General features: G+C 35.2%; 1 long non-coding RNA gene across 1 annotated transcript; it reads left to right on the top strand.

Moving 5' to 3' along the window:
- The first annotated feature begins 449 nt into the window (after positions 1-449).
- LOC110737918 lies at positions 450-3310 on the top strand. The gene is made up of 2 exons (XR_002514517.1): positions 450-1358; positions 2782-3310. It is a non-coding gene; the product is annotated as an uncharacterized LOC110737918 (long non-coding RNA).
- Positions 3311-3552: the final 242 nt, after the last annotated feature.

Below are 3552 nucleotides of genomic sequence, written 5' to 3'. Positions count from 1 at the left end.
AAAAAAATAAAAATTATGTTATGATTTTATCAAGTAAATATTAGATCAATGAAAATTACAAATTAATTATAATATCTTAGATGAAAAATTTGAAAATAGATTATTAAAGTTATGTAAAATATCATATAAAATAAACGACATGGACAAAGGGAGTATCATATTACTTATTTCATAATGGATAAAAAAATTTCAAATTTGACGCCATCGTTCAAAAACCTTTTGTTAACGCCATTCTTGAGATACTCCATTAACATTGATATTCTCTCTCCTCCATCACACAAATTTGAAGAGCTTCGATGGTGAAATTACATGCTGCAATGGAAAATTGGAAGTAGATGACATACCCTACCCTTTAGAGTTAACCATGCCCTAAATTTCACAATGTTTTCATAGGAATTTCGTAAGCCACCGAAAATGGTGGTGTTCAATCTGTTTGTGTAGGTGGGTGTTGGTCTTAGCGAATTTAAAGGGGCTTGAACAAGATGAAGGTGGTAAGGGTAGGAGGAAGAAGATGAAGGTAGTAAGAGAAAGAAGAAAATGGGAGGAAGAAGAAGAAGGTGATAACTGGTAAGAGGAAGAAGAAGATGGGAGGAAGATCGAGTTAACAACGTTAACTCCGATGTCTTTCATCACATGTGGCCAAACAGTTATTATAATATTTTTTATATCAATTTGCACACAATTTAAGAATATTTATTTACAATAGTGCCATTTGACATACATAATGTGTTTATCAAATAGATAAAGTGGGGCTCCCTACACATACCAAACGCTTATGCGAAGGAAACCCTGGAGAAATAAAGAGAAAAAAAAGAGAGAAAAAAGAACCCCCACCCAAGAGCACTGAAGCACCGCCGCAACGCATTACCTAGCTTTTCATTGCCGCCTCCCCTATCCAAAACAACTTATGCCTTTAATCGTCCACCTTAATGTCCTAATCTGATATCGACTCACTGAGAACACACCTTACTCAGAAACTCCATTGCTTCTCGACGGTCCTCGTCGTCGTTTGTTCATATCCTTTATGATGATAATGTCATCCATAAGCTTAACTCCATGATAATGTCATCCATAAGCTTAACTCGAAACCCCTCGCTACTAGAACTTCGATTCAGAGGTTCACAGTACAACCCCTGGCGCTAACCCGACTCACCTTCAAATTCACCTGTTTCCGAATCATTAATTTAAGAAATTAACGTTCATGGATCTACTAAAATTGAAGGTTTTTTTGTTATGCCACAAAATCAACAGGACTTTTCATAGAATTCAAACTGTTGTTTTTTATTTGGAGATCGAAGTTAGTAGAATCTGAAGACCTTCATCTTCAATCTTTCTCAGGAGAAGGATGCGGCTTCTAGGTAAGTTTTCTTCCCCTCTTCTTAATGAAACAAAGTTCCTCCCCCCGGGTTTTCCCACTCTGCAAGGGCATTTCTTTTTTATTCTTGGAACTTAAAATTTTCCCAAATTTGTTGTTCTCGGATTATTATTGTTTATTCTATATGCATACTATTATCTCTCTACTATACTTGGTGAAATTGCTGCTTAGGCTACTCATACGAATTGCTATTGCTTTTAATGTTGGATTGTGCATCTCATTTGAGTATCTCAGTTTGATTCTTGCGTATTTTTGATGTGTGATTTAAAATCTTTGACGGGTTTCTTGTTTGGGTATGTCCAATTTTGGTATTTGTGAATTTTGGATTATTATCCGGAAGTCATGTTGTGTGAATAGTTACTATTTTGTCAACCATCAATGTTGGTTTTATTATGCAATTTGGCGATTACTAGTGCATCAATTTAATTACTTTTAGATATATTCACAAATGGTGCCTTAATTGCCTTCATAATGTCTTTTCATATTTTCAAGCTTAGGCTTGGTTTCTAGGAAGATGTTATATCATGCACTTCTTATGGTGCCTTAATTCCCCTGCTCCCATGATTGTGAACTAATTTGCTTATATTTACCTCCTTGGGTTGACTTTCTTTTGCATGTAAAACTTTTTAAAGCCAATTCTTACTATTGGACAACTTTTGTCTACATTTCTAACCTTTGCTATAACACTGAAACTTCTCCTTGCATGGGTTTTATTATTAGTATGCTTTATGTACCCAAGAGGGTTTCCTTATTGAGAGTCTTTTCCATGTCCAATAATTCGGTTGCTTAGGGCATATGGCTCATTTTATGCTATTATGTGTACTACCCTTGGTGCTCTCCCCATGGATTACATGACTCATCTGTTTATTTCAATTTTAATATTCATTTGCCTTCTATTAGTTGCCCCTCCATTTTCATATTATATATGGACTATTACCTCTATATATGGCCTTACCTATGTTGGGATTTGTTGCTCGCTTATACATGTAAATAATTTTTGCTCCGTGTATTATCTTTGGCTTATCTTTAGCTGACAAAGATCAACAATATACACCTTGCTTTGCCATTCTGGATATCAATCCATTCTACTGTAATTCATGGTTTTTTTATGCAATACCTCTTGGCATTTGCTAATCTTTTGTTTCCTTGCTAATATTATGTTGCACTATATTCATTTATTATACTTTGAGTGGATTTTGTTAGGCAATGGACTATATCTTGATTGCTATTGTACTTTATGGACCCTCTTAGGAAAGATCTTGCCATTTCTTTTCGATTATATGATGTATCCCCAATTCCCCTTCTTTTTGTTTATAAATTGTGGTCTTGTTTAATAACTATTTTTATTTCTTTTCTGATTGGTAAATATGGTTGGGTCTAGATAAAGTTTGTCTTTTCTCATTTAGGTGTATCTCGTTCTTATATTGTCCTGTGCTTGTGTTGGTTACTCCCTTTATGCTGAATCCAATGCTTAGCCATCCGCTCTGGATTCGAGTGCTTGACATCCGCTGCGGGACACTAGTGACTCTTTCACTATTTGGATTCTTACATATTCTGTACCTGGTGGCTATAGTATATTAGAACTGTAATCGTATGAATTGTGTACCTTTTGTATGTTGGTGTTGTGCCGCGCTTTTTCCCACCTTCATATCATATCCTTTGGTGTGGTTGCCGTAATTTGAAGTTGTTCGGCTGGTGGTGTTCCAACTGGCCTGGGCATTAAATGGTTTCTACATGTCGTGTCTTGCCTTCCATCGGAGCCTTGGTTGGTAATTATTGCATATATTCAAACATTATCCTATTTTATGTATTTGTATAATTTACAACTTTTTCCTTGTTTAAATGTTGTAACTAATGCATGGGGTTGTAATTGTAATAGCAATAAGCATCAAAATGAAGTATGATGAATGGGTTGAGTCAACCCCTTAGAATCGAGTGCATGATCTCGCTATGGATATGGTGTGACTAAAGTGCACGCATTAATGAAAGCCATGTTTGATAAATGAGAGTCCTAAGCTAGAACATTCAGGGTAGGGAAAAGTCCCTAGCTTTAGCTGAGTTAGTTCATCTTAAATATAAGTTTAGACCAGATGTTGTGTTTGTCTTAGAAAATTTGACAAATTCTATTAATAGCAAAAAAAATCTTAAATGCTCTACATTTTGACAACAAATTTGTT

The sequence above is a fragment of the Chenopodium quinoa genome, unplaced genomic scaffold (genome assembly GCF_001683475.1).
Source record: "Chenopodium quinoa cultivar QQ74 unplaced genomic scaffold, ASM168347v1, whole genome shotgun sequence".
Lineage (NCBI taxonomy): Eukaryota > Viridiplantae > Streptophyta > Magnoliopsida > Caryophyllales > Amaranthaceae > Chenopodium > Chenopodium quinoa.
Note: the sequence above shows the minus strand (reverse complement) of the source record. Positions and strands in the feature narration are given on the sequence as shown.